This window comes from Equus caballus, chromosome 5 (genome assembly GCF_041296265.1).
Source record: "Equus caballus isolate H_3958 breed thoroughbred chromosome 5, TB-T2T, whole genome shotgun sequence".
Classification (NCBI taxonomy): domain Eukaryota; kingdom Metazoa; phylum Chordata; class Mammalia; order Perissodactyla; family Equidae; genus Equus; species Equus caballus.
In genome coordinates this window covers 3926187-3942621 of record NC_091688.1, presented here as the reverse complement: position 1 = coordinate 3942621, position 16435 = coordinate 3926187, and the positions used below count along the sequence as shown (strand labels likewise).

The following is a 16435-nucleotide window of genomic DNA, read 5'->3' as shown; positions in this document are numbered from 1 at the left end:
CGCTGACATGGTACCGCTTGTCAGGCCATGCTGAGGTGGCATTCCACAGGCCACAACTAGAGGGACCCACAACTAAAATATGTAACTAAGTACTGGGGGGATTTGGGGAGAAAAAGCAGAAAAAAAAAAGATTGGCAACAGTTGTTAGCTCAGGTGCCAATCTGAAAAAGATAAAATAAAAATAAAGAGTATCAAGTTATATTTTATTTATTATGTTTATAATGTTTCCCTTAGGTTAGCATGGGTTCTTAGAAAGAACAAATTTAGAACTGTCTTCTAATTAAGGGATGTGAAATTTGAGAACATTTTGAGTAGAAATTCCAAACTATAAATCAAGACTTGACATTTAGGATCTTGGTAAATAGGGGTAAGGTTAGTTAATACCTAAATTAAAATGTTCTCAGCAGCCTATAGATATAAATCTTTGAAGAAATTTAGCTATTCCAAATCACAGCCTAAGACTGTGCACCTTGACTCTGCAGAATAACACTAATTGTGTTGGCAGTCCTGCTGAGCTTCCAGCTTCTCTCTGAAAAATTCTGGATAAGAAGTCAATCCCTCTGTTTTCCCATGGTTGAACAAGGAAGCACAATATCTCAGGAAAACTGATGAACCGTTTATCCGTTAGTCAAGCATTTACTATGTACCGAGTTCTTAAAATAGGTGTGTAGAGTTTAATTAAATTTACCTGCGTTACCAATCTCAGTCTTTTCTTCTGAGTCCAATTTCCTTCTTTCTTAAGTAGATCCTTTAAAAGTTCCTTTAGTGAAAGTATGGTGGTAGCCAATTCAGTTATTTGTCCAAAAATGTTATTTCACCTGTATTCTTGAATAAAATTTTAGCTGGGTAAAAGTTTTAAGGTTGGTAGTTACTTTCTCTGAACGTTTTATAATTTCAACGTCTTCAGGCCTCCATTGCTGTTACTGAGTACTGTGAACTGTGGCTCTTTTACAAGCAATTACCTATTCTTCCCGTCCCCTATCAAGATACTCTCTTCATATTTCATTTTCTGCACTTTGACTATGATATATCCAGGTAAAGAAGTTTTATCTATTCTGCTTGGAGTTTTATTGTGCTTCGTAAAGCTGAGAAAGCAGGCCTTTTGTCAATTCTAAAAAATTCTCAGTCAGTATGTATTTGAACTGATAACAGCTGAGAACTCTCTACTGTCCCTGGAGCTCCAACTAGATTCATTTTACACCTTCTCATTCTATACCCCACACTTCCCAACTTCTCTTTCATCTGTAACTACTGCTACTGCGTCCGGTTAATTTCCGAGCTCTATCATTAATTTACTCTTCAAGAAGTGCCTAATCTACTACTTAACGTGTCCATTGAGTTTCTAAATTTCAGTGACTACTTTTTTCCTTTCTAGAGATTGTTTCTTTGCCAATTCTGCCTGGTCGTTTTTACAGTTTCTTTCTTGCTCACTTTTTCAATCCACTCTTTTATTATTAAAACATTCTAAAATGAATTTAAAGAGTAAATCTGGGGCCGCCCTGTGGCCGAGTGGTTAAGTTTGCGCGCTCCACTTCAGTGGCCCACGGTTTTGCTGGTTCAGATTCTGGGTGCGGACATGGCACCACTCATCAGGCCATGCTGAGGTGGCGTCCCACATGCCACAACTACAAGGACCCATAACTAAAATATACAACTATGTACTGGGGGGATTTGGGGAGAAAAAGCAATAGAAAAAAAAGATGGGCAACAGTTGGTAGCTCAGGTGCCAATCTTTAAAAAAAAAAAAAAAGAGTAAATCTGATGGATTCCAATAATCTGAAGTCCTTGTCGGGAGGGGGCTCTATACCTGTTGCTGGTTGTTTTGCTGTAACTCTGATGTGGCTTGTTCCTTCCTGGGTTCTGTAATTTTGGGTGATAGACTCATATTTGGAAAACTAACCTGGAGAAGTCTGAGAAGGCAGGTTCAAAGTGCCTTCCTCCAGAAAGGCCACACCCGCGCCTCTGCCCCCTCTACCGGGCACTTCCAGTCCAGGATCACTTTATCTCTTGACTTTGAATTTCCCGGACCATACAGGTGGTATAAATTCAAACTTCAAATCTGTATTTAAAAAGAGCTCTGGTCACTAATTCTCAGGCAGGACATCTACCTGGACCCGAGGGGAAGAAAGACGAAGCTTCATGGCAGCACTTCGCTGGTGGGTGGATTTCTCCTGGGGGCCCCTTGGTAAGATTACGTAAGGTTCAGTTACTTTAAGAGTCCTGGCTTTACACAGGGATCTCAGCTCCATTTCCCCACCCTGGAAAGTCTAGTCTTCTGTCTAGAACAGATAATCAAACACAGGCTCTGGGGTGTGGTTTGGACAAAGGCCCTTAGGGCAGCCTCAGTGCTGGCTTGATGACCACAGACCTTCCTCTTCACTGACCCTGGGGAAATTCTTCATATCCTCGAGCTTGCGGGGGAAACATGTAATGGGGGTATGATAGGCATTTGTAAGAGTTTTACAGAATTTTTCTGAATAGTCCATTATAGTGCCAGAAGTTCACGGTGGCATAGAGGAAGATTTTACAGCATACCGCTAAAGATTAAACATCAAGTTGTTCTCCACTTTCACTAAAAAGTCCCTTTTAAGAGCTATATATAACCTGATATTGACATAAAATCTTCTTCACAAACAGTGTTCTTAGGAGCAGGGTTTCCCACTTCTGCCTCCAGATCAGAATATGAAGAGGTAAGGACTGCCCAGATTAAAATATATCAGATCTTAGTTACAACAGAGTATTTTTTTAAAAAGTTTCTTGGGGCCAGCCCCATAGTGTAGTGGTTGTTTGGCATATTCTACTTTGGCAGCCTGGGTTCATGGGTTCAGATCCCGGGTGTGGACCTACACCACTAGTCAGCCATGCTGCAGCAGTGACCCACATGTAAAGTGGAGGAAGATGAGCACAGATGTTAGCTCAGGGCTAATCTTCCTCAGCGGAAAAAAAAAAAGTTTCTTGGACTATTCACAGCGGGAAAGGCAAAGTGAGCATTGTAAGATATTTTCAAATAACTGAAAAAAAAAAACTAGAAATGGATTTTAAATTCTGATCATTATTATTCCGTCAAGTAACAATGGAAAGAGTCAAAACACAGCCCAAGTTTAGCATAACAGTGTAAATGAGGAGGGCAGGCTCTCACTACATAAAGCCAGGCCAGCAGGAGACGTAGTGTGGTCTAGCCCAGAGTAGAAACAGTGGAAGTAGGGCCCTGGCTTCTACCTCACCCTCTACTACTAAGAGCCTTTGTAATTTTAAACAACTGACTAAGCTGTGAAACACTCTCTGGTGCTTTCAGATTAGAAATATGCACATGGTTGTCAGTTAATACAAAATTATCAACATTTATTACAATTTGGACGTTAACTTTAAGACATACACTATTTAGAGCAAACAGAAAGTTGAATCATTAAGGAAATAAAAAGGAAGAGAAATTGCTTTAATGCCATAAATACAAAATAAGACAGAGGGTAAATTGCTTTAGCCAAAGTCCCTAAGAACGGTGAAAAATAAATACCGAAGAACCTGGTTTCAACTTGCTGTTACTCAGCCTTCTCTATTTGCACAAATCTACACGAGCAAAATATATGAAGCTAGTTAAACTCAAAGGTCAGGATTTACTATTTGTTTACTGGCATAGATGCTGAGGAATGCCTCATGGAAAACACAGCAGGCTATCTGAAACTTTTCATCTTTACAAACTTCAGAAGCTAGCAAATTCTTGTCTTCTATCACATGTTGACAACGTGGGCATTTGAACAGCTTTCTTGTGTCCAATTTTCAAACACAATAGAAAGATGCAAGACCTTAAAATGTCCCTACACTCGAAGAGCAGAGTCTAGTCCCATGCTGCCAAATAAGATAGCAACTATTTTGGACTCTCCACTGACTTTCATATTTTCACAATATTGTTGGCATTTCTTCTTACAAATAATCACCAATACCCACAATTCTGAATATCCTGCCCTACTCATTTATCTATCTATCCAACCATCATTCATTCTAACCACCATTTATTGAATACCAACCATCATGTACAACACCAATATCTCTGGCATCTAGCTCAAGGATCAGCAAAAGTTTTCTGTGACATAAATATATCAGAAGCAGTAAATATTTTAGGCTTTGTGGGCCCATGATCTGTGTCACACACTCTTCTACCTGTTTTGTTTTTTTTTTTAACAACTCTTTTAAAATATAGAAACTGTTCTTTATAGCTTAGGGGCCTTACAAAAACAGGCCAAGGTTTGGACTTGGCCAACTATCCATGACTTAGTGGATGCCTGATAAGTACTGTTGAATAAGATTTAGTCCTTTCTCTCAAAAAAGCTCACAATGCAGTGGAAGAGGGAACATGTAAACTAGTGATTTAATAGCAGACACTATGTGCTATGAATGAGGGATGCATAAGATAATAATGGGGTAACGCTCAATAAGTGCTAACAAGTGCCAGGCACTATTCTAAGTGTTCAACACATATTAACTAATTTACTCTCAAAAGAATACGCCTATAAGGTAAGTTCTATTGTTACTCCCATTTTACATATGAGAAAACTGAGTAATACAGAGATATTTAGTAAACTGCCTAAGGAGACCTATCAGCAGAGTGAGGCTGAATTTTTACCCTGCAGAGTCTGCCTCTGGAGCAAGCCCTGCATTTGACCTGTCTGCTAGGATGCTAACGGGGCATGGAAGAGGTGCAACATCCAAATCAGACAACAAAGTCAGAGCAGGCTTCCCTGAGAACGAGAAACAAGTGAAACAAAGAATATGGAGGTGGAAAAGTAGAGAAAAAGGTAGAACATGGGAGGGAAAGAGGTGTGCTATTCATGCCAAGTCTGGGAAACAGCCGATGGTTAGAGTGAAGAGGGGAGGAAGCTTTGGGAGGTATGGTTAGAAAAGGGGGCAAGGACAACGTCATCAACTTCCTGGGATTGAAGTGTCAACTGCAACTTAAAATAACTTGAAGTTTTGTCCTTAAAGCTGTGTGGTTTTACACAAGAGTAATATAATAAAACAACGTTTTAGTAGTTTACTTAGCTGTACGAAAACAGGTTACAGGAAGTAAGTCTGAAAACTGAACCATCACATGACCCCAAGGCAAGAGCGGAGGCTAGAGCTAAGGCAGTGGCCATGAGAACGGAGGAGGAAAGGCTGTGAACAATGTGGAGAAGGAAGTAATTTAAATGCTCACTTGAGTGAAGGAGATGAGCAGAAAGACCGCCAGCTTCAGGCTTGAGCCACTGAGCAGGTGGTGGTGCCCCAGAGGAGAACGTGAGGACAAGGGGGCAGGATGTGGGAGTGAAGGAAAAAGAATGAGTCTGCATATGTTTAAGTGGATGTTCCTTTGGGAGAGGCTCAGCAAACAGTGAATTCACAGGTATGGAATAAAGAGGAAAAGACTCCATCTTCTTCCTGGATCAAAGGATTCGTCAATATACTCCTCACTCCAGAATGACCCCACACACGAGGCAATCCTCCATCTCACTTACAAACTGTCGCTTCTATCCCTCACCCTAACCATACCACAATTTTCTTAGGCCTCCACAGTGACGAAAAACTGTCCTCAGATGAATGCCAAGGATCCCTATGTCTTCAAGCTTGGACTTTCTTTATTCAACCGCATTCACTGTTTGCTAATCGATCACCTTGCCTGGTGTATGAAAGAATGCCTGCAAAGGACAGGAGCACAACGAAAAAAGATACCTAAAAAAGATCTGTGTTAACAGTTTTGTTGCAGACTCTAATCTAAGCAAATGCTCATTACATTTTTCGTCCCCTAGGATGTGGGGCGGAAGACATACAGAGTGGAAGGTAAGTAGAAGTTATAGCAAGGATAGTGTCATTTTAGGTTCTAGACTGCATGGTGAAAGATAATGTTGCCCAAGCAGAGTGGTCAGCTTAAGGAGATATTTCCATGCATCATGCTGAGCTAGATTAGCCTGAGCTAAATTTGTATTCATATACGTTTTTGGGGGTGGAGTGGAGGTAATATCATAAACGTAGTCTTCTGTTGCTCAGTGGCCTTTATTACACCTTGTGCTAGATCACTGTTTCTTAACCTTGGCACGATTGATATTTCAGGTCGGGTAATTATTTGTTGTGGGGACTGTGCTGTGCATTGCAGGATGTTTAGCAGCATCCCTGGCCTCTAACCACTAGATGCCACTAGCGCCCTTCTCCCCGCTACCGGGGCAATATGTGTCCAGACATAGTCAAGTGTCTCCAGAGGGGCAAAATTTCCCTCATTTGAGAACACCGTTTAGACCCATACAAATTGACTTAACATCCTCCTTTCCGTGCTTCTCTTTCCAGCTTTGAACTCTCCTCTTCAACTAATCCTGAATCCTGGAATGCTCTTCCACTTTCAGCAGGCCAATCTTTTGTTACTCAAACAACTCCTAAAACTCCTTTTTTATAAATCTCAAGCACCACAATTATGTCCCAAGATTCCAAAAGTGTGAATATTTACATGCTTCTGGAAGGCATTCTCCATGGATCTGATTTTCGGTTTGCCAGTAAATTTGCCTAATGACATGCTGGTTAATTGTGGAGGTGCTCTGACATTTTTCATTTGTCCAGCATCTAGTTTTCTAAGTCTTTAAGAAGTTCTAGTGTTCTTCAACTTAATAGCTACCATTTATTGAGCCCTTTCTGTGGTTCAATCACTGTTCTAACCACTTTGCAGACATTATCTCAAAAAAGTCCACTTTATAGATGAGGCGACTGAGACACACAGAAGTAGGAAGCCCAGGACTCCAACACAGGCAGTCTGGCTCTAGAACCCATTCGCAACCCTACGCTACCATGCCCGCCTCATGCTGATGAGTAACGCTGCATTTACGCCACTTATTCAACGTTTATAACCTGAGAGATCATGTACAATCTCAAGGTTTTATTTCTGTTGTATTTCTTGTTCTTTTGTTTTTCCTATAAGAGCATAAGAAAAACAAACTAGTGAGACAGACAGTCTGCACAGACCAGTAGTACCCTGTCTGACAGAGGCATCGAAGAACATTTTGTGAGCCCGGCACAGGGCCTAAAACGCAATTGTTCCTCAATAAATAACTGATTGAATGAATGCCTAAAACATCCTAAATTTGTAAAATAATCTAGATTGAAATGCTTGGATTACTTTGTCTTCCTGGCCTTTAATCATCGCTCTTCCGGACCTTCCTTCTTTACTAAAGCACTGTGTCCAAATCTATATATAATATAGAGAGATCATTTTGATACAAGAGTAGAAAAGTGTTTTCTATGTTTCCAGTAACCTTTCTTTTAAAATCATGAACTAGTCTTTTGGCCACAGTACATGAATCTGCTCTCTTCAAATAGTAAACAAAGACTTTTAAATTCTCTTCCCTGGTAATAGCTTGAAAACCATAACCCTACAAGTATAAACTGGAATATTTTCCCCCAAACACATTTATTTTAAACTTGCACACTATAGCTCTTTTGTCATTTTTCCTTATTCAGAGACTCACAGTCTTAGGCATTTGGCTACTGAGACAGTACTCCCCAATACTTTATGTATATTTTAACTAAGACCAGGCTATAAATGGACCTCTGGAGAACTGTACAACTTACATTTCTTCATCTAAACTAGGCCCAAATGAAAAGTAAACACTCCACCCTCCTCCTATGGGGATACAATCTTAAAGCATTCAGGCACTTAGCTTGGTGGGATGGGGGTGGGGGACACTATTCATATGAATGCCTTTGATAACGTGATTTGCTTTAGTGTTACCTGGCACTTTAAACGCACTTAAAAGACGTGAGTCCCAAGTGTTCCTACTTTATTGCTGCAACACTTAGCATAGTAGCAAGCACATATGGACACTTAATAAATGCCTTCAGCATGAGGACTGCTTGAAATCCAAGAAGCTGATAATTTAGCACAATTAATTTCAGAGAAGGAGTTAGAAAGAAGGAAGAGCATCCTTTTTATGCTTAGTTAGGACTTAAAAGAAAGGTTGAAACTGTGGGAAGAACATGCAAAGGAAACCACCTCAATGAAATGGTAAAGAAGGTCAAATATTCACAAAAGACTAAAATAAAATAATCTCAAAGAAAAGGAAAGGAAAATTGGTTGTAATACACCTTGACCCTCACCTTTAAAAAAAGTAAGGGTCATGTAAAACCTAATGTCAACTATCTTTTTAAAGGTAACCGTCACAGTGCTGTTCACACCATTAGGGAACTTTGGCTGATACTGGCACAGAACAGCTGACCGCAGAAACTGCTGCTGAGAGCTAACATGCGCACTAATGGGAAGTGGTCAGAGGTATTTTCCCACATTCTCTGAATGAACAGACTAGCTGTAAAAACTTTTTTAAAAACCCAGAAAGCCCTAAGTAACAGTAACAGCTATAAAATCTCTTTAAAAGTAAAAAAAAAAACCAGCTCAAATGCCAAACATCTTTTCTACCTATCTCATCCACTTTTATTTTCACAGAACCAACAGAGGACAGTTTTATTATTTCTCATATCACAAATATGCTATGTTTTAAAATATAAATCATTCTATCAATTCAGAATTCTTAGCCTATCCTTCCAAACAGTTTCCACCAATCACCACCTTCTTCCTCACTCTAGACAAGAAACCTGCTTGCTGAGCATCCCGCTTTGTCCCATTCGTCATCCCTAACTCCCAGCAATGCCTGGGTGTTCCCTTTGGAACATTTACGCTGTAGTTTCCTCTTGCAAGAATCGCCTTTCTCCCCCACTCTACATCATCTCTCTTCTCACCATGTTAGTACTCTCTTCTCACCTTTTTAGAATTACCAAGTAATTCTCTATTTATCTGGGTTACAAGGGTAGGTCACAGGTTATTCCCTTAACTCTGGTATATATTCTACCATGGCGGGGGACATCTATAGGAAAAAGAGATGGTTCAGCATAAACCTACGTGTGAAAACCTCTAACAGCTCTTGGTCTGCATCCTAAGGCAGAAGCTAGCTGTGTTATATTTGTAAAACAAAGGACTGATTTTCTTCATCAACGTTAGATCTTTTTTTTATCATGCTTTCTAGGTCTCATCCATTAATGACATTTGTTACTCACCGATACCTCCTACCAGATACCTGGTAAGTATCTACACACAATGTACGCTCATGAAGTATTCTCAGGTTTACGTCATAAGCATCATGCAGCATTGTGTTCAGTGGGAAACAGAACTTGGGGACACAAATCTTGTTCCAATAGCATTTGAACACCTTTAATATGCATAATTATGTATAAATTGAAGAAAATGTATCTAACTAATCACAGCCAAGTGAAAAAAGTGAACATTTTATTTATAAAGTGCTTTGTTTAAACTAAGAATCACACCCAAAGACACAAATATGTACCCATGTGAAACAGAGGTCTTGAAAACCAAATCTAGGTTTGAAATGAAATTCCATTTCCACAGAAAGACAGATGAAGGGGGGGGGGGCAGCCAATTAAAGTCTGCAAAGTGTCTGGCATATCACAGACCCTCATATGTTTGCTAAATTAGAGCAAAATCCCTAAGTCAGCATGTCTTCTTTTGGGAAACGTGTCAGGACAGGTGAAAATGGAGTTCCCAGTCTGTACACACCCAATGCCAGCTCAGAAACTGGCTGATTTTACCTGATCTCTAGTTTTTAAACTGTGTTGAATGATAAACTTAACATTATTCCTTATCTTTGAGGACTAAAGAGATTATGTTGTGCTCTGAGACTTCTCGAAAGTAAAATTTATGGCTCAGTGATAGATACCTTGAGTCTGCAGAAAAGATTCTAGTCATTTAACCACTATTTATTAATTGCCTACCATGTGCCAGGTGCTGGGGGTACTGGGGGTTTAGTGGTGAGTAAAACAGACAAGGTTCCACCCCTCTTACGAGTTTTCAGCCTCATCACAGAGATATATAATGACAAATTACAATAAATGCTATAAAGGAAAAGAACAGACTACTATGAGACCATATATCATGAAGCAGTTTTGGGGTTTTTTTTTAAAAAGATTTTATTTTTCTTTTTTCTCCCCAAAGTCCCCCAGTACCTAGTTGTGTGTTTTTAGTTGTGGGTCCTTCTAGTTGTGGCATGTGGGATGCCGCCTCAGTGTGGCTTGATGAGCGGTGCCATGTCCGCCCCCAGGATTTGAACCAGCAAAACCCTGGGCCACTGAAGCAGAGCACGAGAACTTAACCACTCGGCCACGGGGCTGGCCCCAAGAAGCAGTTTTTCTATGGATATTGTCTTTATGTTAAGTAAGATCTGAGGAATAAAATGGGAATTGACTAGGCAAAGTGAGCCTTGAAAAGTCAGAGCAAGGTAGCTGTGACAATCTGAAAAAAGGCCTGGGTGGCTCAAGTGTTGAGAGGGAGGGTAAGAGGGGAGGTTGGAGAAGCAGACAGGCAAGACGTTAGTCTATATTCTAAGAGTAGTGCGAAATGATTTTAAGCAGTCGAATGACATGACTAGATTTGTATTTTCAAAAGATTATTCTAGCTTCAGTGTAGAGAATAAATTAAATGAAGGTCATGGGAGACTACTATTATGCCGCAAGACAGAGATGATGACTACCTAGACCAAGGTAGCAGAGAAAACGGGCTGAGAAATGGGCAGATCGGGAGTTATTAAGGATGTAAAATGGACGGGCCTTGGTAGAGCAAGGATTTGGGACGTGAGGCAGAGTGTGTGTCAGGAATGACTCCAAAGTCTCAGTTTGGACATCTGGAATGAACAAGGTGATGCCGTTCTCTGAAATGGAGGACACTCGAGTACGGCATGCAGCATCAGCAAGCAGAAATGAAAGCCATGGAGACAGATACACTTGCCAGGCTGCAGAATGAAAATAACACAGGAGTTTAGGACTGAGCCTTCATGAATGCCACTATCTAATGACAACAAAGACGACAAAGCACAAGCTTCTAGAGAAATGAGTGGAAAAGCAAGAGAGCATGATTTCAAAGCTTCCAGGGTGGTGAGGTTTCAACAAAGAGAGAGTGGTCAAGAATGTCAAATGCTGTTGGAGCATCAATTAAGAGAAGGTCTGAGAAAATGTCCCTTGGATTTCATGACCTGGAGATCACTGACGATCAAGCAAGAATATTTCAAAGAATGGTGAGTTACTCCACGACTCACACCAGCAGAATGTGACCAAAGGCCTTGTATTCACCTATTAAATAAACCCTCTCGTTTTCCCTTCCTTCCTGCTGATCACCCTTTCTTGCTGTGGGCTCCCTCCCTGCCCTCAGTATAGCTTTCCTTCTCATCTCTCGTTCCATCCACTCGTTTTCTTCTTCTCCACACAGCACTGTTTTTCTTCCTTTACCTTTCCCTCCCTTACTTGATTACAATATGGGACTGAAAATATTTCATTTTTAAATTGAATACTTTCTATTCTTCCTGTTTTCAATTTTAACATTTTACACTTCAGAATCAAGGGGGGTGGGAGCTGATGAAAAAATTTATGTGCTTTTATAGAAACTTTAGAACAATTTCTCTCATAGGGTATGTCAACAGTTCCAACAGGAGAAGATTTCCAAAAACACTGAACTCCTCATATAAAGATAGTCTTTTAGCATGTTAAATATTTTGCTCCTATATCACTAACTTCTGGGTATTATGTGGTCAAACTGCCATCTCAGTAATAAATTTTAAGACAAGTAAATTATTAAATAGAATTCATCTAAAGTAGTTTCTCCTGAACACTTCCAGGGCACAAAGGCATTCTTATACAGAAACTCAGAACACAAAATAGTTAAGCATAAGTGGTATTTCACAGAACCATCAAATCAGTCCTTATTAGGGTTTCAGAATTCTCATTATTATTTAACCAATCATCATTCCTTACCCCATCCTTCGTTTTCTTTGGCGGGGGCGGGGAATGACAGACTTTAAAATTTACCATTACTAGGTCAGAGTGCTAATAAGCATAGTATTTTAAGATGTCTTTACTTCTTGCCCTAAACCTCCAGAACTCTTCCAGGTAGTCTTCAAATGTAAAGATTCTATACCTCTTCCTGCATGATCAGGCTCAAGCAAACACTAACACTTCAAAAAGTGAGAGTGGAAAATCTGAGTAGTTGAAGCAGAAACAGTATTTAGCTCCATCTTCCAACTTTAGAAAGAACGAGCCGAGAGATTTCATGGCCACTGTGGCCTACTGTATTATAGATGTTCATTTATGGCTATAACAGAGTTTTAAAATAAGCTGCAAAATAAATGTTTGGTGTAAGAAAACACTACTGGTGGGAGCAAGGTCTCTCCTCACCAAGCCGCTCCCTTCTTGCCAGGGAGGGACAAACCTCAGCTGAGGTTGTTGGGGGCTGCCTGTAATAGCAATAATAATGACTCCCCTTCCCCAATATCTCCTTCAGTCCTCACAGGAGCAAAATGAGAGTTTGAGACACCAAGACCCCATAGCTACAAGTGCTAGAGCCAAGATTCCCCCACAGGCCTGACTCCAAGGCCACTGTCTGTCCCTCTGTGATGCTAGCTTCATCATGAACCTCCCTTGCTGCCTGAACACCGTGGGGTCGCATCCTAGCCCTCCACGAATGCGACGAACCCTCTGTGCCAGTTCCCTGCACCCTGATTTGCAGATTCAGATTTTACTGGCTAATATTTAATAATGTTTTCTATCACAATCCCTCACCCCATCCACTATCTGATATCCTATCCTATCCCTTTGCCTCATACACGATTTCCACCTGTGTTAGGGGTGTATCATGGAGCACCCCCATTCTTTAGTAGAGTTATGAGTATATGTGGGTCTATTCTACTTATTTTTGGATGAAGATTTTGTGATTATCTGAAACGGGCTCTCAGGCAAAGGCACAACTAACCCCAGTGGCCACTGATGTGTGTCCACAGCCTCATTTAGTTAACAAGTATTCTGAGTACCTACCACGTGCTCTGTTCTCGGGACAGAGCAGAGAATAAGCCAACACCTGTGCCCTCAGGGAGCCTAGATTCCAGTGGGGGAAACCATTAATTTTTTTTAAATATACATAAAAATAAATGTTAAGAAGAAAAATTAATTAGACTAAAGGAAATGAAGCTATTAAATAATGAGACTGGACTTCTTGTGTGGTTTAACAGTCCTATTACGTTACTATAAACATATGAAGGGAAGTTACCTAACAGTAAAATGAAACCCCTAATTCGCAGGAAAAAACAAGACAGTAATTCCAAGAATGACAAAATAAAATTAAACTAAAATCAAATCACTCCTCTGTGCTTCTTACAAAAGTACCTTCACCTCTCTGTTAGGTAATTGATAATGCTCCTTACCTCCACCTGCTTTACTTTCCTGTTGCAATATATACAAGGACTTTCAAAAGAAAAGAAACAGAAAACACTATTGGTCTCATCATACTTCTTCCACCATTGATAATTATTATATTCATTTGACTAAGGTTAGCCCTGGAACTCATGAGCTGCAAATCTCAGGACTAAAAACAGCCTGTTCCAGAAGAAGAGTATCTTCAAAAGACAAGGAAAAAAATGGAAAACAAGAAAGAACTGCAAAGGAAAGTGAGAGGATTGCCAGTATTCTTAGATGGAGATAGTGGAATTAAAGAAAAGCGACAAGAATTCTTGGAAGAACTGGATTTATAAGAAAGCATAACATCACCACAATTCATGGTTTGTACAGACAACTTAACTTTTGAATAAATAAGAACCAAACTACTTTAACTCCCCAACCCTTTTGGTAACATAGTTCCGTCTACCAAGAAGTAAGCCCATTAATTAGCAAACATATTAACTATGTTAAAATTCAGAGTAGTGGGTACACTTGTGGTTTCTAAGGCACCAAAAACACAGCAAACTCAACTAAAAGCAAGGCCAATAAAATAACAAGAATAGGTAGCTTATTTAAAATCAAACATGTCTCTTGAATATTCCCACATCTCCTACAGAAATTCACCAGAAAAGGTAACTTTCAGGCAATACTCAAAGATCTAGAAGGAAAGGCAAGAAGCTAGGAGAGGAATTATCTAAAATAATCAAACTGAGAACTATTATTAATTCTACAGCCACATGGATTTTTGGTGGCTTCATTCTCTACCCAGGTACATTATAATATAACTCCTTAAACTTTACCTAAAGGCAGGGGGGGACTAAGAGACACAAGCAATGGCTTAACTGCAAAATATTACATCTAGAGATTACAGCTCTATTAAATGAGGAGAAAGATGTGCACATAACTGCTTGAAAGTATTTTTTTAAATCCTGCACAGAGTAATACAATTTGAACCACAATGAAGTAAAGGAAAATATCAACTTTATCATTGCTTGGATATGATTAGGAACAAGAAAACCTACTTGGGAGAAAAATTATTATTAGTTTGCATCAGTATTAGTTTGGTGGTCATGCAGAATAAATCAGGAGTTTGATCTACGATTACGAACTTTCTTTTTTTTTTACAGAGATTAGTCATGAACAATGTGCTTGCTCCTGGTTCAGGCTCAATTATTTAAGAGAAGACAGAAGAAAGTTTAACAACTTATTTTAAACTATGACTTTTACACCGTGGTCAAACCCAGTAATTTATTTGACTGTGACATTTCTAAATCCCTAATGTTATTGTCCTGAGCATGTAAAACTGACAGGAGGGAGGAAAGCAGGAAGAATCAGAGAAAATGCACTGCAACTTCAGGTTCTTGTCCATCGCTATTCCTTCCGCCCAGGCACATCAGTAAAGCCTAACAGAGGTCATGCCAGCTCTTCCCATAGAAGCCCATGAGAGCCCCCAGTCACCTTCCAACAACGCCACACTTCTGTCGGGCATAAGGGAAGGACAGAAGCTGCTAGCCCTGAGGCCAAACAAATAAAAATCAATGTTTTCAACAACAAATCTAGGATGTAATCCTCTTAACGCATCTTAAAATGCCTGATTTACAAATATTGGAAGGCCAAATGTTTTCAAGAAAGACCGACTGCCAATTTCAGTGTGCTTGGCTCAAATGGGACAAAATTTGCCTATGTAAACGTAAGTTCTCAAACTTTCCCAAACAGCAGTAAACAGTGGTCCTAATGTTCAAGCAGTGGAATCTCCCATGCTCTCAAAAAGAGAGAGCAACAAAGCTCTCAGCAGACTTGGAAGTGAGACTGAGTTCTAAATGTGGTTTGATTTATTTTGAAATCTTAATGAACAGGGAACATATTTAAGCATCCCCCCTCAACTTCTCCAAAAAAAAGGGGAGCATTATCAAGCTAAAAAAAGAGAGAAAGAAAGCAATATTTACTACTTTGGCATTTTGCTGAATTAGTGAAACAACCCACCAGAAAAAGCATCGATTCCTGACGAACATATACAAGAACACAGGAAACAAACAATAACGGCAAGCACTCCTAGTTTCTTCAGAAAAACCCTATGCGGTTCACTCTAACATACTGCAGGCAATCCTGTCTTACAGCAAGCTTGCTCTGCAAAGGGCCAGAAAGTAACGTTTCAGTCTTTATGAGCCATTCACAGTCTCGTCACACTCCTCAGCTCTGCCACTGCAGCACCAGGGCAGCCACAGGTATTACCTAAAACCATGTGTGGTTGTGTCCCAATAAGACTGTATTTGTGGATACAGAAATTTCAATTTCATATAACTTACATGCCTTATGATATACTATATATTTTTTTCCATTTAAAAATGTAAAAATCATTCTTAACTCACGGGCCAGATTTGGCCGGACTACTGTATGCCTTTCACTGCATTATTTTCATCAATGTTTACAGAAATAAAAATTTACAAATGTCCATAGAAATATTTTCTTTCTTGATATTTCATTAATTTCTTTTCTTCAATCCCAGTTCAAGCCTTCCATAGGCACTTTCTGAAGTCCTCATTTTATCAGATTCCTTCCCTCTCTGCACACTCCTCTCCCCAAGGTACAGCTTGCCAGTCCCTTGGATGTTTTTAAATCAAAATGCACCGACGTTAGGAAAAAAAGCCACTCATCGTAATTTTTATAAACCCCACTTCCTTGAACTACTGTAAGGCTCCAAATCCTCTCACGCTCAATCTTTCAGCAAATACAGGTTTGGTCAGTCTTCTTATGTCCTTTCTTTCCCAGCCAACATCTATGTCTAATTCTACATAAGGGGACTCCCGTGAGGTCGTAGCAGTTAGGCTGCCTCATAGAGAAGGCAAGTTCTAATCACAAATACATTTAATCTTTAAAATCTTACCAGTAGCTGTTCAAATGGCTTCTCAGAAACTCAGGAAAAGAGCTATTACTTTAAATTGCTTTTCTCTCCACTTTGCTAGTTAGGTATTCTTTTTTATTTTTAAAATTTATTATTTACTTTATTGTTTTTCTAATTACTATTATTTTGCTATAATAATATTCTTAGGATAATGTTTCAAAATGTTTTAAAAACTTACAATCTCTTTAAATTTAAGGCCACAAAGTTCTAAAACGTCAAATTATTTAAATAATTAAAACAATATAAGCATGCATGCAA

General features: G+C 39.5%; 1 protein-coding gene and 1 long non-coding RNA gene across 6 annotated transcripts in view; one reads left to right on the top strand and one right to left on the bottom strand.

The window, feature by feature from the left end:
* POU2F1 (POU class 2 homeobox 1) overlaps positions 1 to 16435 on the bottom strand; it is a 168616-nt gene that overhangs the window by 105644 nt on the left and 46537 nt on the right. The gene's annotated exons all lie outside the window — the stretch shown is intronic.
* LOC106783129 (uncharacterized) lies at positions 5680 to 15191 on the top strand. Its single transcript, XR_001380706.3, has 3 exons — positions 5680 to 5811; positions 9030 to 9083; positions 14403 to 15191. It is a non-coding gene; the product is annotated as an uncharacterized lncRNA (long non-coding RNA).